We start from the raw sequence: 25,859 nt of genomic DNA on the forward strand, positions 1-25,859 counted from the left end.
ATGCGGAGGGAACAGGGTGTCAGCACAGGTTGGCTTGAGAGGACTATCCCTGCCTGCTCATAACTCTCTCATCCTGAGTGCTGCTGCTGCTGCTAAGTCACTTCAGTCGTGTCCGACTCTGTGTGACCCCATAGACGGAAGCCCACCAGCCTCCTCTATCCCTGGGATTCTCCAGGCAAGAACACTGGAGTGGGTTGCCATTTCCTTCTCCAATGCGTGAAAGTGAAAAGTGAAAGTGAAGTCGCTCAGTCGTGTCCGACCTTTAGCGACCCCATGGCCTGCAGCCTACCAGGCTCCTCCATCCATGGGATTTTCTAGGCAAGAGTACTGGAGTGGCTTCCCATTGCGTTCTCCGACATTCTGAGTGCTAGCTGCTAAAATTAACAGGTGCATTAATAGCACTCATTTATACAAGTTCAGATATGTTTTAAATTAGCGATTAGATATATTACAGCAGGAATGTGAAAAAATTTTGCCTTAACAAAGTCTATGCTTGGTCTTGCCCTCACTTCCTGTACCAGCCAGACTCCTTCCCAGCACGTGGGTGCCTGGCCTCTTGCCCGGGACCTCTCCAAATCCTCCCCCTTTCCACTGAACCTTCCTGAGTAACTGCACTGCTCATTAATCTCTCAAGTTTTAGAAATACTACATTTGTGGTTGGTAGTAAAAAGGTAAAGGCAGTATTACCTGATACTCTCCCACATCAGGCTGTGGGGCTTAGGATCTGCTTCTGCCAGCTTTTGAGCATGCCACTAACCCCTCTGAGCCTTCACACTAACGACAGCTCATGCAGTGCGGGGTGGCTAGGAGGATTAATTCATTAACATCTCACACCACAGAGATTAGCATGTACCACCCCTTCATGGGCCAGTCCTGTACAACAGGACCCCATCAGCCTATCTTTGCCTCTGGCTCCTGTTTGGTCCTGGTGGTGTCCCAGAAATGACTTGGTGTTGAAGGCGATCCCATCACCCACCACACCGCAGACACAGGAGCAGGGAAGGTGAACAGGGACTGAAGCTACAAATCTAGTGTCTTTGTCCCTCCACGCAGGAAAGAGCCCTTCTGGGCTACAGAATGGAATGTGCTAGAGCAGCTTAATCACTGGCTTATTTATTAACCAGCTCAGGGAGAGTTTGGCTGAGGAAGTTAACTTAGATTTGGGGCATTAGTTTTTATTAACTCTATTGCCTGTCTCATTTTGATCCTTTGTTTTGACTTAAAAAAAAAAAAAAAAGGACAGAAAGAAAGAAAAAAAAAAAAAAGAAATTGAAGCTAACCCAAAGAGACAAAAAGGTTTATTGCCCCAGAGCTGGCAGAGACACCTGGGGGCCTGCTTCTCAGTTCCAGGCGCCATCTGTTATCATGTATCCTGAATACACGCCCTACTTCCAGTTGGTTCAGTTCAGTTCAGTTCAGTTCAGTCGCTTAGTCGTGTCCGACTCTTTGTGACCCCATGAACCACAGCACGCCAGGCCTCCCTGTCCATCACCAACTCCCGGAGTTCACTCAAACTCATGTCCCTCTACAAAGCAGGCCGCAGGGATTTTTCATGAGATTGAAAAGTAACTATGCAGAAGGTCCCAGTGTGAGTAAAGAAAGGGGAGGAGGCACTGGGGAGGAGGCACCATAGCCTCCAAGTCAGAAACTTGACTTTGAGCATCCTGACCTCAGTACTGTGCTGCCAGGGCAGAAAGAGATAGCAGATCTGAGCTGTGGGGATTCCTGGAGTTTGGGTCTGCCGTGAGGGTCAGAAATAGGCTGGGTCTTTGGCTGTGGGTTTCCATTTTTACAGTTCTCAGTTGTTTAATCAAAAGTAGCTGGAACTGTGGGGTGGTGAGTGAGGTGGCATGAAGAGACCTGACTTACCGGCTGTGGGATCAGGATTCAATTCTGACCATGACTCATAGGGAAATTCTTTTAAAAACACCCCATTGCTCTTGGCAGACATTTCCAGGCTGTTAAGTTGCTGACATTTGCTAAGCAACTAGATAGGCCCTGTGCTGTGTGGTTGACAGATGTCGCTTCATTTAATTCTCATAACAACTCTTCCTTATAAGCCTCCAAGATAAACCTTCTGTCTGCACTCTGCAGATTCAAAACTGAGTGGCAGAAAGGTGGGTAACTGGTCCAAAGTCAAATCGTTAGAAAGAGGCAGAATTGAGACTGGAAGCCAGGTCTGACTGATGCCCAAGCCTGTGCATGTAGCAGAACAGAAGAAAAATATCAGTGAACTTTCCTGTCCCCCAGTTCAGTGAAGTCAGTGGGAATAGATGTGTTCCACCCTACCTCATAGCACTTCCCAAGTGGCACTAGTGGTAAAGAACCCACCTGCCAATGCAGGAGACATAAAAGACTCAAGTTCTATCCCTGGGTCAGGAAGATCCCCTGGAGGAGGGCATGGCAACCCACTCCAATATTCTTGCCTGGAAAATCTCATGGACAGAGGAGCCTGGCAGCCACAGTCAATAGGGTCGCAGAGTCGGACATAGCTGAATCAACTTAGGACATGCACGCTCTACCTTGTAAAACAGTGGCTTCCCACATCTAGCGCCTTGGAAACAGGGTTTGGATTTGGCTCTGGAGTTTCCTCAGGGAAAGAGGCTCAGGCTGGTGACAGAGCCCAACACTGTGGGGCCGGTGACTACCTGGTCTTGGAAGAAATAAAGTCCAAGTAAAACGTCTACCCTGGGAAATGGGGTGCAAGGAGGCCTGTGTCCTTCCCCTCAAAGGAAATGTGCCGGTTCAGTCTAGATTTGCTTGTTTGTACAAAACACCAGCTGCAAAGGCCTTGGTAAGATTCTTGCACCGTGACCCAGACTGAATGTCTGCTGTGAGGAGCATTTGTATAAAGCAGGAGGATTTGGGTTGGTCTCTATCCAGGGCTGAGGTCAAGGTTGGGTGGAGCCCAATTGATGTGCCTTTCATATTGGTCAGCTTTTCCCCTTCCACCCCCAGGGTTTAGCCAGTGCCTGACCCAGCCTTTACTCCACAGACCCTGGGGCAGACACAGGGACTGCCAGGCCTGAGAGGTGAAGGCACGTGCCCACAGTCACAGCGAGAACTCCAGTCCCACGGTGCTTTTCTCTGCCCTGCCAGGCCTGAGACTCCCACTTGTTCCTGGTAAATTGACATACCAAGATCATTGTGTGGGAGGCCTTCAGTCCCACTTACCTCTGTGAGCATTTTAAACAATGTATTTACTTGTAATTGAAGGATAATTGCTTTACATTATTGTGATGGTTTCTGCCATACATCAACATGAATCAGCCACAGGTGTACATATGTCTTCCTTTCCCTCGTGACCCTGCTCCCACCCTTCTAGGTTGTCACAGAGCCTTGATTTGAGTCCCCTGAGTCATACAGCAAATTCCCACCGGCCATCTATTTTACATTTTTAGTGTACGTGTTTCCACACTACTCTCTCCATTCATATCCCTCTCCTTCCCAGGCTCCGTCCACAAGTCTGTTCTCCATGTCTGTGTCTCCACTGCTGCCCTGCAAACAGGTTCATCAACACCATCTTTCTAGATTACACACACACACACACACACACATATATATATGCGTCAATACACAATACTTATTCTTCTCTCTCCCTCTGTGAGCACTTAACTCTTTTTGTGTTCTCTTCCACGAAGAGCCATTTCAGTAACTGCAGTATTTCTTGGTGTTTTGCCACCATCCTTCCCTCGGGAACTGTGAAGAGCTTACAGGTGAGTCAGTGAACATGCAGGGTCCTCCCGTGAGGATGCCTGCAGGGTGAGGCCAGGCCAGCGTGTTTCTCTTCATTTAGCAAATGTTTATGGAGCCTCATGACCAGAACTGGAGGCCACGGTGGTAACACTCTCACTCTTGCCGGACAAAAAGCTACCAGTCAGCTGGGGGCTGTGGACGTGTAATCAGGCAACCATTCCACAGCGTGGTGATGTTTCAGGGTGTCAGGAGCAGAGCTGCTGGTGTCTCGCCCGGGGTGGGGGGCCCTCGGGGGGGCCCCTCAGGGAGGATTCTGCAAGGAGTAATAATGCAACTGGGAATGGAAGAGTGAGGGAAGGGGCAGGTGAAGGGTAGAAAGAGGGGACCACTCTGGGGACCATACTTGGCTTAGTATGTTCAAAGCTCGAAGAGGAGATAGATGAGGCTGGAGAGGAAGGCAGGGGCCAGGCCTTGTGAATCTGGATGAAGATGCTGGACATTTTCATGAGAGCAGCAGATCATGAGACCTCGGTTCCATCTCTCACTTGCAATCTAGCGTGTGTGAGAGAGAAACCCTCTGAACCCTGTGGTGACTGCACCCCCAAACAATGAGATTTTCTAAGAGATCTCGAGGCAGAACAAGCAAGGGCCTCTATGCCAGCGGTAGTCAACCCTGACACTCCACGCTGGCCACCAAACCAACTTTTGCCCCTAGACATGGTTCATTTCCAGACAGTGAGGCCTGGGAAGCTCCTAAGTATCCCTGTCACAGGTCACAAAACACAAAGGGTGACTAACTGAAGACTTGTACTCTTACCAGCCATGCTCCAGAGTAGGGCGCCATCCTTGAAAGTCAAATGCCATATCCTGTGTATTTTTTGTTTTGTTTTTCTAAGTGGGATTATCTTTTTGTATGTTACTATTATGAAAGTAATATATGTTTCTTATAAAAAACGAAACATCCCAGAAATGTATACAATAGAAGGTAGAATTTCCTGTCTCCTCTCACTATTCCATTTCTCCAAGAAACCGTTATCCCTCCAGGCTTAAAATAAATGTATGTAGATATGTAGGTCCAGACATTTTCTGTTGTAGTATCCCAAGTGAAACCAGGCTTTCAGGGCCCTCACACTGTCCTCCAGTTCTTTCTGGAAGTCCCCAAAGTGTGTCTCACCTCTGTCCATAAACCTGTCTGCTGGTTCGGTCTCCATATGGTAACTTCTCAGTTTCCCTTTGCCCCTGCTTCTTGTGTATCTGCCCAGAAACCAAATGTCGAAGTTCATGCCACGTGGTGCTATTTCCAGATGTCTCCAAAGTGTCCATTTTTTTAACATATTGTCCGGTCTTTTGAGGCCTATTCACTGACAGGTGCAGACCGGGACCCGCGGGGCAGGGAACTCAGGGGTACTTCTCCAGCAGCACGCCGCCTGGCCTGTCAGGAGCTTATCCCGGGCTGTGAGCATGCCCTGCAGGTGGGAGACCAGCGGCATGTGCAGAGTGGCTCAGCAGCGCGAAGGTTGCGGGCTCCACACACAGGTGTGTGCTTGCAAGTCACCACGGCCTGCATGGTAACGCCCGCTACCTGGAGCTTGCAGTCCCTAGCTCAGCAGGGTGAGCTCCCAGGGTGCGCTCCCAGGTAGCCACTGTGGGCCTTGGTGCTGGGTGACATCAGGAAGAGCCTGTGGGAGCAGGGAGTGCAGGGAAGGGCTGTCCCTCCAGCGCTGGTGCTATGAAGTTTCCAGTTCTTGTTGGGCAGAGTTGGGATGTTGAGCTTCAGGCAGAGGTGGGGAAAGGGCCACCTGCTCATTGTGTGCCAACCACCCTTTATCACTGGGGTCCCCAAGGCTCTTCTCCTTAGATCCCCAGACTCCAAACATCTCTACTGAATGGCTTCATGAGCTTCTCTGCTAAAGACTCTTGTGGGGGTCTCAAGTTCAGTCTGAGGGGCAAGTGGAAGGGGGGATTCTCTTCTCCCTCATTGCTCTTTTCCCTTTTTTCCACCTCTGTCCAGCCTCAAAAAGAAAGCTCTGCACTCCTGTCCTTTATCTTCAAATAATTTGTAGAAGCTCTTTATGTATTATCACTGTTAACCCTCTTATTGATCTATATTGAAATATTTATGCCAGTTTATATTTAACATTGTTAGTCTTGTTATTTTTTCTTAAGTTTCAAAAGTGATTTAATTAAACCCTCTAATTTTTCCTTTATTACCTCTGTCTTTTCTGTTCTGCTTATAAAGGACTGCTCCAGTCCAAGATTAAAGGTTAAGATTCTTTTGTAGCAATGTAGGAATTGTATATTTAAGTTAAACACTTTCATCTATCTGGATTTGTCTTTGTGAATGTCATATGTAGAGTGGGATTTTAAAATTCTCCATAGAGTTGGGTTTAGAGGTTAAAAGCTAAAAGAAGAGATGGAGGGAGCAACTCAGCTGGCTCTTGGATGCCCTGGGGAAGCTTGTTTGCTGAAAAATACAGAGAATTGTTCTCTTGACTGGCTTGGAGTTCCATCTGCTTTCTGCTGAGAATGACTCTCAAACCTTGTGTCTTTAGAGCCAGCCTTCTGTGTGTGATTTTAATCCAGGCTTCAGAGGTTGAGAGGAATATATGTTCAGGGCTGCATTCTGTTGATTGTGAGGGCAAGCTGAAGAATCACTGTGGACCATGAGGACTGAGTTTCAGAGAGGGCCAGGACTCTTCTGTCCTCAAGTTCTGGCTCCATCCTGGTAGGGTGGGCAAAGAACCATGAGTTCTTGAATAGCTCCAAGACCTATGGCATCAAGTGGCATGCTTGCTACCTCTGGGCTAACTTTATTAATGTTGGGTCCTCAGTATCTGGCATGTGTTGGGACCTCAAAATATTTATTTGTTGAAATGTTAAAAACCCATTAGGAAGGAATGGGATTCCCAAGAAGATGATGGTCAAACAGGAGAACCTTAATGGCAGTCCTATACAGGATTATATCTATCCATTTGCTCGTTCAGTAAATATTAGGTGAGTGCCTACTGTGTACCAGACACTTTTCTAAGAGGTTGGGTGTGCCATTGTTTAAATAACAACCAATTCTCTCCTTCTCTACTGGGTGTTCACAGTTCAATTCTGACACTAACTGCTTAGAGTTATCGCAGACTCCATAGGTTAGGGCTTCTCTGGCGGCTCAGATGGTAACGAATCCTCCTGCAATGCAGGAAACCTGTGTTCTATCCTTGAGTCTTGAAGAGACCCGGAAGAAAGGAATGACAACCCACCCCAATGTCCTTGCCTGGAGAGTTCCACGGACAGAGAAGCCTGGCAGACTACAGTCCATGGGGTCACAAAGAGTCGGATATGACTGCGCGAATAACACTCACTTTCCACAGGTGAGGAGCTCAGTTCCACAAGACTGCCCAGCCTCAGATGCCAGCCAAAATGGGGCCCCAGGTTACCTGCACTTCTGCCTGGCTATCTAGAAAATTGAGGTCTCCATGACACTCCCCCCTCGGGTTTGATAATTTACTAGAGTGATATACATAACTCAGGAGTTTATACTGATGATTATGGATTACTATAAAGGATGAGGGCATCCCTGGGTAGCTCAAATGGTAAAGAATCTGCCTGCAATACGGGAGATCTGGGTTCGATCCCTCGGTCAGGAAGAACCCCTGGAGAAGGAAATGGCAACCCACTCCAATATTCTTGCCTGGAGAATCCCATGGACAGAGGAGCCTGATGGGCTACAGTCCATGGGGTCACAAAGACTCGGACACGACTGAGCGACTAACACATAAAGGATAAAAATGAACAGCCTGATGAAATGGTACATAAGACGAGATCCAGAAGGGTCTCAACTGCAGGAATTTTTATCTTGGTGAAATCAGGGGACATCATGCTCCAGGCATGCAGTTTTGTTCTACAAACTGAAAAGTGCCCTGAACCTGTTGCTTAGAGTTTATATGAAAATGAAAGTGTTGTTCACTCAATTGTGTCCAAGTCTTTGAGACCCCATGGGCTGTAGCCCGCCAGGCTCCTCTGTCCATGAAATTCTCCATGCAAGATTACTGGAGTGGGTAACCATTCCCTTCTTCAGGAGATCTTCCCCAGAGATTGAGCCTGGGTCTTCTGCCTTGCAGGCAGATTCATTACCTCTGAGCCACCAGGGAAGCTCTTTAGTTTAGAGTTTGTATAGCGGGTCTCATTACATAGGCACAATTGATTAAATCATTGGCCATTGTGACTGAACTCAAATTTCATCCCTTTTCCCCTCCTGGAGGTTGAGCGTGGGGCTAAAAGTTCTAAACCTCTAATCATATGGTTGGTATCTCTGGCAATTAACCTCCATCCTGAAACTATCTAGGACGTCACCACTAGTCACCTTATTAGCATAAATTCAACTGTGATCAGAAAGAAGCTCACTATGAGTAACAAAATACATTCCTACGGCTCAGGAAATTCCAGGGGTTTAGGTGCTCTGTGCCAGGGACCAGGGACAAAGTCCAGTTATATATGTACCACAATAAGATATCTTCCCTTGTGGGGGCTTACAATCTGATAGGAGAATATACACAATAAGTTGTATGATATGTTGGAAGGTGATAAATACTTTGGGGAAAAAAAAGGCAGAGCAGAGTAAAGGGGGTTTGGAGTGCAGATGAGTAGGGGTGGCAAGTATGTTACAATTTTAAAAATGTTTCTGCTGAAAACTAATTTAGTTTTAGACAAACACCCAAATACTGTGGTTGCAGCAGAACAGAATGGTTGAAAGAAGGGACATGGAGGGCACAGTAGGGAATAAAGCATATGGTTAAAACAAATTGCCTTGATTTATTATTCTTTCTATTGATAAGGAGCTGAGCTCAGTTTTGGGTGGTCAGCATAAGACAAGGGTAACGTCAGCACTAACTCTGAATCAGGTTCCCAGCTAATTTGAGGCAAACTTAAAGTACTGACTAAAATCCAGCATAGAAATGTGATATTGCAGTCATGTGGTCTGCTTGGTGAGCCAAGTGCCGATAGAACATTAATCAGATAGGCGTGAAAGAAGCTCCTTTAGAAATGGGGTCTGAGGGGCCAGCACTAAAGTCCTAAAATTGGCATGTTAATCTTTTCTTCCCTCTTCACAGAGCTGGATGTTGACATTCTTGTGATGTTGCACTCATTTGTTTCTGTAGGAAAAAGCTTCAAACAAACTCTGAGGTTCATCAAAATATATGCATTCCATAACAAAGATTTCCAAAACAAAGTCTCCTTGAAATGACTGTTATACCAACCATCTACAGAAACCTAGACCTGAGGGTGGGTTTAGAAGACTTTTGGTCATTAACTTCAACTCCTGATTTTATAGATACAGGAATTGCCCAAAGACATTTCAGAGAATTAATAGGAATCATGTTGCCTAACTTCTTATATGGTGTTTTCCCATCCTATTGTTCTATCCATATAATAATTTTGTGCTTAGAATTTGGAGTTAGCCATATGTTGTATTTTTATGAATAAATATTAGGAATGACTACTTTTCCTTTGCTAAAATCTCTGCCCCTTATATGGGTGAGTCCTGGCAGCCATGTTTCTACCAGGTAACCCTGCTCCATAACTGGCTGAATTAGTTGGAAACATTCACTTCTCATTCTGAGAATTTGGCCTGAGTCCTGAAGTTGGGAACTGAGTCATGTGTATGGATGTGAGAGTTGGACTGTGAAGAAAGCTGATCACCAAAGAATTGATGCTTTTGAACTGTGGTGCTGGAAAAGACTCTTGAGAGTCCCTTGGACTGCAGGGAGATCCAACCAGTCCATTCTAAAGGAGATCAGTCCTGGGTGTTCATTGGAAGAACCGATGCTAAAGCTGAAACTCCAATACTTTGGCCACCTCATGCGAAGAGTTGACTCACTGGAAAAGACCCTGATGCTGGGAGGGATTGGGGGTGGGAGGAGAAGGGGACGACAGAGAATGAGATGGCTGGATGGCATCACCGACTCGATGGACATGAGTTTGAGTGAACTCCGGGAGTTGGTGATGGACAGGGAGGCCTGGCGTGCTGTGATTCATGGGGTCGCAAAGAGTTGGACACGACTGAGCAACTGAACTGAACTGAACTGAAGCTGCCTCAGCTGTAGAAGGATGGTCTTTAAACTCCCTTACTGAAGCCCTTACAGGTTTCCCTGGTAGCTCAGCTGGTAAAGAATCCGCCTGCAATGCAGGAGACCCTGGTTTGATTCCTGGGTCGGGAAGATCCCCTGGAGAAGGAATAGGCTACCCACTCTAGTATTCTTGGAATTCCCTGGTGGCTCAGATGGTAAAGAATTCACCTGTGATGTGGGAGACCTGCGTTCAACCCCTAGGTTGGGAAGAACCCCTGGAGGAGGGCATGGCAACCCATTCCAGTATTCTTGCCTGGAGAATCCCCATGGTCAGAGGAGCCTGGCAGGCTACAGTCCATAGCAAAGAGTTAGACAGGACTAGCAAAGAGTTAGACATGACTGAGCAACTAAGAACATACTGAGGTCCTGCAAGCTGTCTTGCCCTAGTTATTGAATTTCATACTTCCAATAAAACCACATTTTATTTTTGCTAAGTCAGATTGGTTTCTGTTATTTGCAACCATGACATCTTAGCCAGGAATCTTAGGAGCTGAGGACTGTTTCTTTCAGACATGAATTTTAGGTTTAGAAGTCATGGTTCTTTTGTTGTATGCTATTACATCATTACCATTTTGGTTATAATATTAAATCATGAGGGTTTATATGAAGACTTAGTCTACTTAGAACTATGTTGAGATTGAGCAATAATTGTGAGGGACTTGTTCTCAAAAAACTTTTCTTTTGTGTTCTGTTAAGAGTCTTGACTTGTATATTAAAAATACTTCTATGAGACAGTGTGGAAAAATGCTTGAGTGTTCCAGAGGGGAAACTTACTTCAGAAACAACCTCAGTTTCTTTACCTGGAAAGTAGTGCTAATAATATCGTCATCATAATGTGAAGAAGAACAAATTACATTAAATGAAATAGATGAGATAACACGTGGGTGGTAAGAGAGGCAGACTTTGGCTCAAATCCTACTCTGCCTCTCATTCAGTTCACTTCAGTTCAGTTCAGTGGCTCAGTCGTGTCCGACTCTTTGCGACCCCATGAATCACAGCACGCCAGGCCTCCCTATCTATCACCAACTCCCGGAGTTCACTCAAACTCATGTCCATCGAGTCGGTGATGCCATCCAGCCATCCCATTCTCTGTCGTCTCCGTCTCCTCCCGCCCCCAATCCTTCCCAGCATCAGAGTCTTTTCCAGTGAGTCAACTCTTCGCATGAGGTGGCCAAAGTATTGGAGTTTCAGCTTTAGCATCAGTCCTTCCAATGAACACCCAGGATTGATCTCCTTTAAAATGGACTGGTTGGATCTCCTTGCAGTCCAAGGGACTCTGAAGAGTCTTCTCCAGCACCACAGTTCAAAAGCATCAATTCTTCAGCAATCAGCTTTCTTCACAGTCCAACTCTCACATCCATACATGACCACTGGAAAAACCATAGCCTTGACTAGATGGACCTTGGTTGGCAAAGTAATGTCTCTGCTTTTTAATATGCTATCCAGGTTGGTTATAACTTTCCTTCCAAGGAGTAAGCGTCTTTTAATTTCATGGCTGCAATCAGCATGTGCAGTGATTTTGCCTCTCATTAGCTGTATGGATTTGGCAGCTCAATCTCCTAGAGCTTGAGTGGGCTCATCTAAAAAGTGGGGGTAAGAGTAGATACTTCAGAGGATTATTTTTGAAGGTTTTTTTTGTCGTGGGAACTTGACAAATATTAGTGCTGCTCCCAAAACTATTTTATATCTTTTCAGCCTTCTCTGTTTGCCATGGGTGGGTTGCAGAGTCACAGACTTTGCCACGGGATTATTACAGCTTAGGTAGTTGGAGGTTATGAACTAAGCTGACAATTTGAGAATGGGGAGGACTCAGCCCAGTCCGTCTGAAATATAGTCTCTAAGAATGACCATGCAGGTGCACACAAAGCCTTCTATATAGCTGTTAAGATGAAGGGTGGCCCAGCTATGTGTGTGTGTGTAAATACTGGTCTCCTGAAACTCATTTTTGTCATTTGGTGTCTGAAAACTGGTTGTGCATCTTTGAGTAGGGTCTCTGAGCTGAAGGCACTTGGGAGGGGTGGCAGTGGGGCCCCCCATCTTTGATTCCCATCTTATTGGCACTATATAAACATGCTGTGGGTCATCCTCGGCCAGTAGGCCACACAGGACCACTAGGTAGATTTTTTGTTGTGATTTTTGTTTATGCCAGGTGGAAATTCCTGATTATAAGGCCAAGAAACAGCTGTATCTTCCAGACAAGGCAGCAAACCCAATTTTCTAGCAACTCATTAATTATGAATATTTTTGATACCTATGTTGAAACTTACCCTTCAAGTAATAATATCAAGTTAGATATTAGATTAGATCTTTTTAGGTAACAGTTACATACTTACAAATGTCATTAGATCTCTCTCTCACATGCACACACACACATGCACACAAATGATATTTAAATGTGATTGGCAGATTTCCCCAGTGGTCCAGTGGTGAAGAGTCTGCCAGGGAACACAGGTTCAATCCCTGGTCTGGGAAGATTCTACATGCTGTGGGGCAACTAAAGCCGTGAACCACAATTACTGAGCCCAGGCCCTCTCGAGCCTGTTCCACAAGAGAAGCCACAACAAGGAGCAAGAAGCCCGCACCCCTCAGCTGGAGAGTAGCCCCCGCTCACTGCAAATAGAGAAAGCCTGAGCACAGCAACGAAGACCCAGAACAGCCAAAATAAATAAATTTAAGATAAATAAATGTTTGTCGACTAGAATGTGACTGGCAAGTTAACACAGAAAAGCCAAAATATTTGAGGTAGTCCCCCTGATCTAAATGGAATCATCTTCTAATGGCTATTTAAAGTACCTGAACAAGAGTATTTTCCTTCTCTAGATTCCCAATGGGGTCCTGCCAGGTGGTCAGTGAGGCTCCATCCCAGAAAACACTAGTCAGGATTCAGCTGGCAAAGGGGCAATCCTGTAAGCATAAGCCAACAGCATTATTCGGGGAGTATTCAGGAAACAAATGTCCCAGGCTAGAGTCTGGTGCCTGGGCAGTGGCAGAGCTGAGCTGGGAGGACTTTGGCTGGGGCTAAGAGTGGGGCCAGCCCCACCACATGGAGGTCTCTTGGTCATTTCAGACCTGCTTATTGGAGTAGCTGCTTGGCACAGGGAGCCAGAAGAAGCCCAAGACAGGGTTCTTGCCCTCTGAGATGGTAGAATATGAAACGAAATGTTACAGATCACAGCATGGTCCAGCTTTGGAAGAGAAGTGACTTTTGCTCTGGAAGAGGCATGGAAGGTGGACAGGTTCTGGGACTAAAGGCTCACTGGGCTTGGATCTAGGGGTGGGTGTGGGTGGTGAGTTGGGGTGAACATCACCCAGCCTCCTATGCTGTCAGCCGGCATCAGTCCGACTGAACGTTTTACCATGGTCAGAATCACCAGGTTAGAAGAAGGCAGTTTTTACAGAACTGCTGCTTGACTGATTCAGCAGTTCCAGGAAATGAGTGTGGCTTTTGGTTGGAATGTCATTGTTGTAGCCATCACAAAATATTTATCAGTGTATTTATTGCCATTGGCTGCAAGAAACTAGGCCATGCTAATCAGGATGGGTTCAGCTCTCTGAGGTGACATTATTGGCATTCCAGGGGAAAATAGCTGATGTGGCCTGCACCCAAATCCCCGTGGGTTTTTATTAACCAAATGAGCACAGGTTCTGTCCTGTCAGGAGCTTCTGTAGCACCAACAAGACTAGACACGGGTCTGCTCCAGGCGTCCACCCCTTTAAGAGCCTGTGTCCTCCAGCAGTCAGAAGTTCATCAGTGGATCTGGAGCCCCAAGGTTTTCCTGCTTTCACAACCAGCACCTCTTGTTGCCCTGGGTTTGGAGCTACAAAACGTTCAGAACAACAGGCCAGGAGCACTCAGGCATAACTTTCCCAGTGGACTCCCTTCTCAGGAGACTATCTCTTTCAGAGCCAACTCTGAGCACTCCAGGCCCTGGGCAACAGAAGGTTACTGGGGGATTATCAAAGGATTAGGGGCTTTTGCTGAGTGAGCACGTATGCATACTTTCTGCCAGAGCGACTTTTCTGAAACAGATTTGATCATGCCACCCCTCTATGACTCCCTGTCTCCTGTAACTGTATTTGGAAAAGTACTGCCCAAGCATCCTCTGCATCAGATTTACTCAGCAGAGGGAGAGGTTATTAAAATGTGGATTCCTGGATCCACTGCCTGACCTGTTGAATCCAACATTCTATGTACAGGGTTCAGGAGCCACAGTTAAAAATGGGCTCCCTCACTGATTCTTATGTACACCAAGAATCAAAGTACATTACAGGATAAAGTCCAAACTGCTTAGCCAGAAAGACAAAGCCCGCCAGAATGTGGGTATGCCTGCCCCTATCTTATCATCCTCCCTGGAAGCACTTTTCCACCGCACACTGCCACGTCCAGACAAACTGATGCACAGAGTTAGGGTCTCCCTCCACGCGATGCTCCCATTGCTTAAAACACTCTCCCTCCCACTACCTGCCCTCCCCACTTGTTACTCTTTTATTCTTAACAATTAGCTCAGCTGCTGTCTCCTCTGGACTGGCTGTGCCTCCTCTGTGTACCTTTAATTGTGTCCACACTAACTCCTAACCGTCTGGGACTTGTCTTTCTTCCCACTGGACTCTGAGCTCCACAAGTTGGGATTGTGTCTTGTCCTGGTTTCCCAGTGTGTGCTATGGCCCTTAGTAGAGGCTCAGAAACAGTTGAGAATAAATCAAAATTTCAAGTTAGAGGCACCACAGGCTTGGGTCTCCTTGAGCACATCTTCTTAACAAAACCCAAATATTGGTGGTGATGGTTGTTTTTCAATTCTGGTCTCTTAAAGACAACAATGGAGGGACTTCCCTGGTGGTCCAGTGGCTAAGACTCCATGCTTCCAATGCAGAGGTCCTCGGTTCGATTCCTGCTCAGGGAACTAGACCTCACACGCTGCCACTGCAACTAAAGACCATTCTTACCACAATGAAGACCCCCAGATCCTGCGTGCTGAAACTAAGACGTGGTGCAGCCAAATAAATATTTTTTAAAAAGAAAGCAATGGGAATAATAAATAAGCAATAAACCCGAGCTATGAGATTAATTATGTACACTTTACTGTAAATTGTTAGGCATTATATATGCATCAAATTTCAGATGGGGGTTCAGTCACAATTTAGTTATTTCCCATCTGTGCAAAATCACATTCAGGGGGCCAGAGTTAGATGATGAGGGTGTTGAATAGGTGGGCTACTGCTGGGAGTTGAGGAACCCAGGGCTGAAACTAAGGTCAGAGTCAGGACCTCCAAGGAGAAAGGAGTCAGAGGTCTGGGTCAGCACTAGCAAGCATACCGAGGGTCGTGGCTTCCAAGATTAAGTATCCTTACCAAATCCTGAAGGCAGCAGTTTATAGAGCCATGAACACCATCATTATCAAGAGTCAGGAGCTGGATGAAAAGTGGGCCAAGAATGGTGAAGAGTCTGGAAAAGGCAGGCCGGCACTGCTCTCCAGGAGCCCTTGGAACAGTGTGGTGGTCTCCGGGATGGGGTTTTATAGTGAAGGCCCTGCTTTAAGAAGGTCAGCTGAAGGTAGCTGTGGGACCTAGACATGGGTTCATGGGAACATGACACCTAGGGGAAGGTGGGCATCAGGACAGGACGGTCAGGTAGCCCTGATAAAATTCTTACCAGCCTCCTTCCCTCTTCCCTTCAAAAATAAAACTTTATTTCTCACAGTCTAGAGTCTGGACGGTCTGTGATCAGGGTGTCAGCATGGGAGAGTTCTGGTGAGGACCCTCTTCTGGATTGTATAGTGCTGACTTACTGTATCTTCGTGTGGCCAAGAGCAGAGAAGGGAGTACGTACAATTATTACTCCACTTTGTAGACGAAGAAATGCAGGCACAGAGATGTTAAGCATCTTGCCCAAAGTCACACAGCTAGGAAGTGGTGGAAGCTGTCTCTTCCCTGGACACAATAATTCTGACCTTGAGATTCTGGAATTTCATGGTTCTAGGACGCCCGAGGTCAGGGCTGGTGGTCAAGAGGAACAACCCCAAGTCCAAGTGGCGGCGGCTGTGCAGGCGCAGGAGGGCCAAGAGGATCTGCTCCACGTTCAAGGTCAGGAGGGGCGGCCGTGAGGAGATACCCCTCGTCCAAGGTAAGGTGCAGTGGCTGCGCTTTGCTGGAGCAGCCATGAAGAGATAACCCACGACCAAGGTAAGAGAAACCCAAATAAGACAGTAAGTATTGCAAGAGGGCATCAGAGGGTAGGCACATTGAAATCATAATCACAGAAAACTAGTCGATCTGATCACACGGACCACAGCCTTGTCTAACTCAGTGAAACTAAGCCATGCCAAGTGGAGACCCAAGATGGGCGAGTCATGGTGGAAAGGTCTGACAGAATGTGGTCCACTGGAGAAGGGAATGGCAAACCACTTCAGTATACTTGCCTTGAGAATCCCATGAAAAGCATGAAAAGGCAAAATGATAGGATACTGAATGAGGAATTCCCCAGGTCGGTAGGTGCCCAGTATGCTACTGGAGATCAGTGGAGAAATAACTCCAGAAAGAATGAAGGGATGGAGCCAAAGCAAAAACAATACCCAGTTGTGTATGTGACTGGTGATGGAAGCAAGGTCCGATGCTGTAAAGAGCAATATTGCATAAGAACCTGGAATGTTAGGTCCATGAATCAAGGCAAATTGGAAGTGGTCAAACAGGAGATGGCAAGAGTGAACGTAGACATTCTAGAAATCAGTGAACTAAAATGGACTGGAATGAGTGAATTTAACTCAGATGACCGTTATATCTACTACTGTGGGCAGGAATCCCTTAGAAGAAATGGAGTAGCCATCATGGTCAACAAGAGTCTGAAATTCAGTACTTGGATGCAATCTTAAAAATGACAGAATGATTTCTGTTCATTTCCAAGGCAAACCATTCAATATTACAGTAATCCAAGCCTATGCCCCAACCAGTAATGCTGAAGAAGCTGAAGTTGAACAGTTCTATGAAGACCTACAAGACCTTTTAGAACTAATACCCAAGAAAGATGTCCTTTTCATTTTAGGGGACTGGAATGCAAAAGTAGGAAGTCAAGAAACACCTGGAGTAACAGGCAAATTTGGCCTTGGAGCATGGAATGAAGCAGGGCAAAGGCTAATAGAGTTTTGCCAAGAGAACGCACTGGTCATAGCAAACATCCTCTTTCAACAACACAAGAGAAGACTCTACACATGGACATCACCAAATGGTCAACACCAAAATCAGATTGATTATATTCTTTGCAGCCAAAGATGAAGAAGCTCTATACAGTTAGCAAAAACAAGACCAGGAGCTGACTGTGGCTCAGATCATGAACTCCTTATGCCAAATTCAGACTTAAATTGAAGAAAGTAGGGAAAACCACTAGACCATTCAGATAGGACCTAAATCAAATCCCTTATGATTATACAGTGGAAGTGACAAATAGATTTAAGGGACTAGGTCTGATAGATAGAGTGCCTGATGAACTATGGATGGAAGTTAGTGACATTGTACAGAAGACAGGGACCAAGACCATTCTCATGGAAAAGAAATGTAAAAAAGCAAAATGGCTGTCTGAGGAGGCCTTACAAATAGCTGCAAAAAGAAGAGAAACGAAAAGCATAAGGAGAAAAGGAAAGATATAAGCATCTGAATGCAGAATTCCAAAGAATAGCAAGGAGAGATAAGAAAGCCTTCTTCAGTGATCAATGCAAAGAAATAGAGGAAATCAACAGAATAGGAAAAACAAGAGATCTCTTCAAGAAAATTAGAGATTCCAAGGGAACATTTCATGCAAAAATGGGCTTGACAAAGGACAGAAATGGTGTGGACTTAACAGAAGCAGAAGATATTAAGAAGAAGTGGCAAGAATACACAGAAGAACTGTACAGAAAAGATCTTCACAACCAAGATAATCATGATGGTGTGATCACACCTAGAGCCAGACATCTTGGATGTGAAGTCAAGTGGGCCTTAGAAAGCATCACTACGAACAAAGCTAGTGGAGGTGATGGAATTCCAGTTGAGCTATTTCAAATCCTGAAAGATGATGCTGTGAAAGTGCTGCACTCAATATGCCAGCAAATTTGGAAAACTCAGCAGTGGCCACAGGACTGGAAAAGGTCAGTCTTCATTCCAATCCCAAAGAAAGGCATTGCCAAAGAATGCTCAAACTACTGCACAATTGCACTCATCTCACACGCTAGCAAAGTTATGTTCAAAATTCTCCAAGCCAGGCTTCAACAATATGTGAACCGTGAACTTCCAGATGTTCAAGCAGGTTTTAGAAAAGGCAGAGGCACCAGAGATCAAATTGCCAACATCCGCTGGATCATGGAGAAAGCAAGAGAGTTCCAGAAAAACATGTATTTCTGCTTCATTGACTAAGCCAAAGCCTTTGACTGTGTGGATCAAAACAAACTGTGGAAAATTCTGAAAGAGATGGGAATACCAGACCACCCGATCTGCCTCTTGAGAAACCTGTATGCAGGTCAAGAAGCAACAGTTAGAACTGGACATGGAAAAACAGACTGGTTCCAAATAGGAAAAGGAGTACATCAAGGTTGTTTATTGTCACCCTGCTTATTTAACTTATATGCAGAGTATATCATGAGAAACACTGGGCTGGAAGAAGCACAAGCTGGAATCAAGATTGCCGGGAGAAATATCAATAACCTCAGATATGCAGATGACACCACCCTTATGGCAGAAAGTGAAGAGGAACTAAAAAGCCTCTTGATGAACGTGAAACAGGAGAGTGAAAAAGTTGGCTTGAAGCTCAACATTCAGAAAACAAAGATCATGGCATCTGGTCCCATCACTTCATGGGAAATAGATGGGGAAACAGTGGAAACAGTGTCAGATTTTATTTTTGGGGGGTCCAAAATCACTGCGGATGCTGACTGCAGCCATGAAATTAAAAGATGCTTACTCCTTGGAAGGAAAGTTATGACCAACCTAAATAGCATATTAAAAATCAGAGACTTTACTTTGCCAAGAAAGGTATGTCTAGTCAAGGCTATGGTTTTTCCAGTGGCCATGTATGGATCAGAGAAGGCAATGGTAAGCCACTCCAGTACTCTTGCCTTTACGGAGGAGCCTGGTAGGCTGCAGTCCATGGGGTCGCTATGAGTCGGACACGACTGCGCGACTTCATTTTCACTTTTCACTTTCATGCTTTGGAGAAGGAAATGGCAACCCACTCCAGTGTTCTTGCCTGGAGAATCCCAGAGACGGGGGAGCCTGATGGGCTGCCGTCTATGGGGTCCCAAAGAGTCGGACACGACTGAAGCGACTTAGCAGCAGCAGGATGTCTAAGGGAGAAGGCAATGGCACCCCACTCCAGTACTCTTGCTTGGGAAATCCCATGGATGGAGGAGCCTAGTAGGCTACAGTCCATGGGGTTGAGAAGAGTCAGACATGACTGAGCGACTTCACTTTCACTTTTCACTTTCATGCACTGGAGAAGGAAATGGCAACCCACCCCAGTGTTCTTGCCTGGAGAGTCCCAAGGACGGGAGCCTGGTGGGCTGCCATCTATGGGGTCGCACAGAGTCGGACACGACTGATGTGACTTAGCAGCAGCAGGATGTAAAACAACCTACAACTCTTAAGGTCCTGGTAGCCTCCAGTTCCATCAGTTTGAAGATGTTAAAATTCTCAGATTCCAGGCTGAAAAAGCAAATGCTTGGCACCTGTGGGAGTGGAGACCCAGCCTGTGAGGGGAAATGAAACATTTTTGTTCTCTCTGTGGCTCTGGCACTGACCACAGCTTCAGTGGTTTTAGAAAAGGCCACCATCCCTTTTCCTGCTCTGACTAACCTTAAATAGTGACATTTTCATCAGTGTCCTCCAAAATGAAGTCATTCATGAAATGGTGAGCCTCGAGGTCTGCATGTTTGAAGTTTTAGTCACACTCTGAAAACGGTGTGGTGTTGGAGAAGACTCTTGAGAGTCCCTTATACTGCAAGGAGATTCAACCAGTCCATTCTAAAGGAGATCAATCCTGGATGTTCATTGGAGGGACTGATGCTGAAGCTGAAACTGCAATACTTTGGCCACCTCATGCGACGGGTTGACTCACTGGAAAAGACTCTGATGCTGGGAAAGGTTGGGGGCGGGAGGAGAAGGGGACGACCGAGAATGAGATGGCTGGATGGCATCACCGACTCTGTGGACATGGGTTTGAGTGTACTCCGGGAGTTGGTGATGGACAGGGAGGCCTGGCGTGCTGTGATTCATGGGGTCGCGGAGAGTCGGACACGACTGAGCGACTGAACTGGACTGAACTGAACTGAACTTTACAGTTACGGGTCCCGGAACACTGCTGCCTGTTTTATCTCTGCACACTTTGGTTTTCAACCTTGGCCTGATGGATAGCTCATGTTTGGCCTCCTTGGATTAACCGAGTCTCTTCCCAGAGCTCCAGGGGGTGTCAGCATTGGAGTTTTATTCTGAATGGCTTCTTTAGCTTTCTTAAGTTCTTTGTCTTATTTCCAGTTTGGCCTACATCTGCCATTCTTTTCATCTCCTCAAAAGGTTGAATGAACAATGTTTGTTCATGAGATAGCCCATGGAACCGTGCTGTTGGAGAGCATCAGAGAGGCAAATTGTTTCTGTGTCCTCCGGCCTCAGTCCTGGGCCCTGGTTCCCCCTGCTTGGCTGTGTGCATGATCTTGGGCATGTACCTGTCTCCAGGTGGGTATGGCCTCCCTTACCCCAATCCCACTAAACACAGTTTCATCATCATTTCAATCTTGTCTCTAGCCAACCCTGCTGTTTCAAGCCCAAAGTTTGTTTCTCCTAGTGTTTCCAGCACTACAGTGCTCTTTGGTGGTTATTGTAGATGTACCATGTTTTTGAGAAGAGGGTGTGACAAGTATATACATGCAGTTTTTGGCCTTTTCTTGAGACTGATCTGTTTCTCTGGTGCTTTTTTAAATGAAAAGAATAGGAGGTATGAGTTCAGGCTGCAGACAGGACTGGGATCAAGACTTGAGTTTGATCCAATCTCTGACATTGAATCTCCCTCTGGCCTTCTTTAAATTTTGAACGAAGTCTCTAGTGAAGGGTCCAGAAGTTTCTTGGGGGATATGCTAAATAGTGTTGAAAATACTAATTATTGAAAATATCTTTTCAATGGCATAGCTGTATCCTTTGGCAAATTATAAATTTATGTTTTGCAAGTCCAGGGTCAGATACCCTCTGCTTGAGCACCATCAGATAGCTGACTCATTTTTCATCAAAACAGGAATATCAGGCATGGGCATTCATTACTTGTAGCTATTAAAAAAAAAAACACAAAAAAAACTCCTGAGCAAATTCAAGTAGAATGTGGTTATGAAAGCCAAGGTCTGTTGCCAAAAAAGGTGTGTGTGTGTTTGTGTGTATGCGTGTGTGTGTGCGTGCGCGCATGCTCTGGGCCATGTTCTGTGTTGTATAACACCTGATCCTTGACCTCTGGATGTTATCTGGTGATTAGCTGTTTGGATTTGGGTCCTTATGTGCTTTGGGAACAGTTTATAGCCTTGTCGGGAACCACATGACTATGGAGTGTCAATCTTGCTTGAAAAACAGTCTCTTCCCCTGGTCCGTATGACACTCCCAAGCTGGATTGCAGGGCCAGAGGGCTTGCCTAATGTGTCTCTAGAGAAATGGTTGCGAATGATCAGCGAGGAGCAGAGCTCACGGCAGCTCATCCCAGACTTGCCGGGAGGGTTTCCGACACTTGCAAGGACATCTATTCTTCTACGCTGGGGTTTACAGACTTTCTCTGTTAAGGAACCTTAACATCCTAAGCAGCTGCTTGAATTTTTTGGAGGGAATGTATGCATTATTTCCCCTCTAAGCCAGGCTGTTTCTTTGGGGCTGGCCCAGGGCCTATTGCTGCCAGTTTATAGTGCCTACTGGGTTGTTATAGCGTTGGATTTGTCTGGAAGAGTCTATTTTTGGTTGTTGGATGAATCAAAAATAGTATTTCTATCACACTACTTAAGTCAATCGAGGTAGGCTGCTGTAATATAACAAAGATGCAGACTAGTTTGGGCCACCTAATGGTGTAGGGGAGTGGGCTGCGCTGCTGGAGTGGGCTGTATAGAGAGTTCTGCTCTATACACACACTCGGAGCCTTCTATCTGTGGTTCTGCCATCCTGAATCCTTGAACTTGTCTCCATGGTTACCATAAAATCAGGTTCCAGTCAGCAGAGTTGGGGAAAGCGCATGGAGGGGCACTCCTACTCCCATGTCATGCCTGTCACTTCCATTCCATTCTGCTGAAGAGAGCTTAGTGACCAGGCCACACCTACCACAAGGCTTGAGAAGTGCTGACTCTGCCTGGGCCATTTGGCTCCAAGTCACTGCTCTGTTATTGTGGAAGAAATGAGTGGATGTAGTGCATAGTTAGGAGCCTCTCCATAACCTATTAAGTCATTCGGCTACTTAATGAGTTCTGTGTTCAAAGCTTGGCCTCAGGGCCACATTCATGAGTGTGAGGCCTGTGCACTTGTGCTTGATTTAATGCTCTGCTAAGGGTGGCACTAGTGGTAAAGAATCCACCTGCCAATGCAGAAGATGTAAGAGATGTAGGTTCAATCCCTGGGTGGGGAAGATGCTGTGGAGGAGGTAATAGCACCATACTCCAGTATTTTTGCTGGGAGTTGCTAAGAGTTGGACAATACTGAGCATCTGAGCACAACTGCCATCTTGAAATTCTAAATAATTTTCTAATAAGCTTTCATTTTGCACTGGGCCTCCAAAATTATGTAGCTGATCCTGCCTGCCATTTTCCAAATTAGCATTTTCATTCTACCCAGTTCAATATTAACCAAAAATCCATTTTATAGGCAGACAATCATGAAAGTCATAGGAGGGATGGGATGCAAAGGCAAGTGAGATTCAATATCTGGCATCCTCTGACCCACCAGGGGTGGGAGAAGTGGAGTAGCTGTCATTCAGAAGAGCCCTCAACACACTGCTGTGAATATTACTGGGAGCATAAGGTGGCCTCTGATAGAGGTGGTGTTGTTATGGGTAGTGGGTGGCAGTGTAAGATATTAGTTCTGGATAGGATAGTTTTTTTAAAATTTGTTTTTATTTGGCTGCCTGGAGTTTTAATTGCAGCACTCAAGATCTTCGTTGCACCACGTGGGATCTTTCTAAATGTGGAGCGTGGACTATCCAGTTGTGGAGCACAGGCTCAGCAGTTGTGGCTCGCAGGCAGTTTCTCCACAGCATGTAGGATCTTAGCTCCCCTATCAGAGATCAAATCTGCAAGGCAGATTCTTTACCACTGGACCAACAGGGAAGTCCCATGGATAGGATAGTTTTTAAATGAACTATTTCAAGCCTACAAAAAGTAGAGAGAGTAATCTTAAAAATACCTATGTATCCACCACTTGGTTTTATCAATTCTTGAAATATGACAATGCTTGCTTCAGATATTTTTAAGAAATTTGAATATTACACATACGGTTAGACCTTCCTTGCATCTCACCCTGAATGTCATTCCCTCCCTCACACCTAGAAGCAGTCACATCCTGAATTTGGTGTTCATAATCCTCAAGCATAATATTTTTCACTGCATATACATGTATCTATAAATAATCTTTAGTGCTTTCACGTGTTTTAGATTTTATAAAAGTGTCAGGGTACACTATTTAGTCATTAATTCAACAGATACTGATACTTACTGAGTGGCTACTATGGCCAGGCACTGTTTTTAACACTGGGGATGGGAAATATGCTGGCAGCTTCACTGAGAGGGCCATCATCACCGCTGGCGTGCTGTGCTCTGTCACCGAGTGTGCCAAGCAGCTCTGCTTGGGCATGCTAGAGATGCTCTCTGGGTCCCCACAATGAAGAGTCATGACCATTTGTACCAGCCCGTGCCGGATAGTGCTCTGTCATCTGTGAGGGCTGCCAAGGTGGGTGCAGTGATGCTGCAAGCTACCCCTACACCACCCATGACCCGGAGGAACCACCACTATATGCCTACTCAATTCAAGGGCAACACACCATTTCTCCACTCCATATGGCTAAGTTGAACCAGATGGCATCACTTTGCTGTGATGCGTGGTGAGACTGGATTTACCAGAATTGACTCCAGCTTTCCAGAGATAAAAGGCTATTGGGCAAGTTTGGATGCCTTTAGTCAAACCACCCATGAACTCACCATTCTAAATAGCTTAATTGGTTACTTAGTCAGGGTCCAAGGCACCAACATTAATGAGATCTGCCAGATGCCCAGGGCCCAGATCAAAACTGCTGACCCAATGGAAGGCTGTCCTGGAAGGCAGATTGCTATCACTGATTCTGTGGCCAGTGTTAGTGTGGCCCAGAATCTAATCAATGCCAGGCTTTCCTCTGAGAAGGGAAGGTGCTGTAGCTAGAACAATGTAGGTTCACTCATAAACTTTTTATCCTGTGTCCATAATCAAATTGCGTGATTTCTGGTCAGTGATTTTCAGGTTTTAAATTATTTCTAAGTGTTCAGTTTCTATACAACTTTTTATCATTTGCTAAAAATTTAAAAATCACATTCTCTGTTCAGCTGTTAATGCTGGGATTCATATTTAGTTTTACAAGCTTTTCTGTTTTTAGTTCTGTTTTGGGCTTTTTGGCTCATGAATTACAGTTATGTTTGTTGATAAGAAATGTAAGAGCAGAATGTTACATTTCAGCTTAGTTCTGTAATGCCAAGAATTTAAAAATTAAAAATGGTTTGGTTAACAACAACCAGAAAAAATAAGCAACTAAACAAAAATTTCTGCCCTCGTGGAGTTTGTATTTAGGGGAGCAGAGAAACAATAAACAAGAAGAGAAAGTAAAGCATACAGTATGTTTGATAATATAACTTCCAAGGATTTAAGAAAAAGCATAGAAGTGGGTATGATGTCAGGATGGGGATGGGACAGTTGAAAATCTAGACTGAGTAGCCAGAGGAGGCCTTGCTATTTCTATCGTGCTGCCATTGGCTATTTTGCTAATCATTAAGTTTTGAGATTTATTGATTTTGAAATACATATTTTTAATTAATTCATTTCCACTGCTATATAGCATCCACTGAATGAATTGGAAACAATTCATTTAGTTCATTGTACTCTCTGGCCCCTTCAGAAAGTTGGATGACCCCCACATGAGAATGTGGATATGTGAGAGTTGGACCACAAAGAAGGCTGAACGCTGAAGAATTGATGATTTCAAACTGGTGCTGGAGATGACTCTTGAGAGTCCCTTGGACTGCAAGGAAATCAAACCAGTCAATTCGAAAGGAAATTAACCCTAAGTATTCATTGGAAGGACTGATGCTGAAGCTGAAGCTTCAATACTTTGGTCACCTGATGTGAAGAGCTGGCTCATTGGAAAGACCCTGATACTGTGAAAGACTGAAGGCAAAGGAGAAGGGGGCGGCAGAGGACGAGATGGTTAAATACCATCACTGACTCAATGGACATGAGCCTGAGCAAACTCCGGGAGGTAAGGGGGGACAGAAGTGCCTGGTGTGCTGCAGACCATAGGGTCCCAAAGAACTGGACGTTGCTCATCAACTGAACAACAACACATGAGAATATTAACACCATAGAGACACCGGCTGTATCTAGTGCACTGCTTTAGTTCTCCCCTCCTCTCTTATCTTTTCCTTCTCTAGCTGGCATAAGAGGATGGACTCAGCAGTCAGTATCATTCAAGACCAAAGAGATTGCCAAGCTCTGGTGGAAAATGAGAACAGCACAGTTGCAGAGCTGTGTGCCAGGGATCCTGTCAGTTAGGTGCTGTGTGTAGTACTTTGTGATGACGTGTCCTTCCTGAAACTCACCACAACCCAGGACTAAGGGATTTGGCTACAAGGTGCTGTGGTCCCTTAGGAAAGTTACTAACGTGCTGAACCAAGAGGATGACTGGTTTGGCCAAAGCTTGACTCATGAGACACACATGTCTGAGCCTAGATATCAGACAGCTGCTTGAAAAGCTGAGTATGTGTCATGGTGAGCTTTGGGAAAGGCTCTGAGGAGAGTAGCTTTGGGGGCTTCTCATATCATGTGTCTCAATTCTTAAAG

At 45.6% G+C, this 25,859-nt stretch overlaps 1 pseudogene; it reads left to right on the top strand.

Annotated features, from left to right (window-relative positions):
* On the top strand, positions 1-24,191 carry LOC129540387 (poly(rC)-binding protein 1-like; annotated as a pseudogene).
* The last annotated feature ends 1,668 nt before the right edge of the window (positions 24,192-25,859 follow it).

This window comes from Moschus berezovskii, chromosome 4, assembly GCF_049115385.1.
Source record: "Moschus berezovskii isolate FMDL1 chromosome 4, NW_MosBer_1.0, whole genome shotgun sequence".
NCBI lineage: Eukaryota > Metazoa > Chordata > Mammalia > Artiodactyla > Moschidae > Moschus > Moschus berezovskii.